The sequence below is a fragment of the Diaphorina citri genome, unplaced genomic scaffold (genome assembly GCF_000475195.1).
Source record: "Diaphorina citri unplaced genomic scaffold, Diaci psyllid genome assembly version 1.1 scaffold37302, whole genome shotgun sequence".
Classification (NCBI taxonomy): domain Eukaryota; kingdom Metazoa; phylum Arthropoda; class Insecta; order Hemiptera; family Psyllidae; genus Diaphorina; species Diaphorina citri.
Window position 1 is genome coordinate 1 of NW_007414634.1, and position 589 is coordinate 589.

General features: G+C 40.9%; 1 long non-coding RNA gene across 1 annotated transcript; it reads right to left on the minus strand.

The window, feature by feature from the left end:
* Window positions 1-97: 97 nt before the first annotated feature.
* On the minus strand, window positions 98-589 carry LOC103523750. Its single transcript, XR_542081.2, has 2 exons — window positions 533-589; window positions 98-188 (listed from the first exon to the last, which is right to left on the minus strand). It is a non-coding gene; the product is annotated as an uncharacterized LOC103523750 (long non-coding RNA).

The following is a 589-nucleotide window of genomic DNA, read 5'->3' on the forward strand; positions in this document are numbered from 1 at the left end:
TCAATCTCTTAATGTACATTACTCACCTAACAATAGTGGTTAGTTACTAGTTAGTTAGTTAGTTAGTTATAATACCAGATACTAGTTATTAACTCACCAATATAAGTTTCGCCGTCCACTAGCGAGGCTTCCTCCCCAGACGCTGCAATTTGTGCCAACGATTCTCTCTCTTCTAATTCTTCACTAGCCTGGAAAAAATCAGATGACAAGAATTATAAGGTGAAACAGCTTGAACTGATGATGACAGATTCAATGAAGATCAAACCATGACACATTAATGGCTGGGACCAAAATCTAAGATTTGGATCAAGCAATCTGATTTTTTAATTTCAAATTTTCAGCCACTCCGCTTGCTTCAACCAAGCTTAAGCCTAACCCAAGTTTAAACTCAGGTTGTGCTCCTGGCCATAAGATAGTCATTAGTAGAGCAACCAACGAACGGTAGAATGCAAGGAGTTTGAGGGGGACGGTATGTGTGAGGGAATGGTTAGTTGGTTAGGAGATGCGTTCCAAGTGTATCCGTATTTCTTACCTTGGGTATATTGGACACAACCTCATACGTGACTCCGGTCTGGGTCAGCCAGTCAGA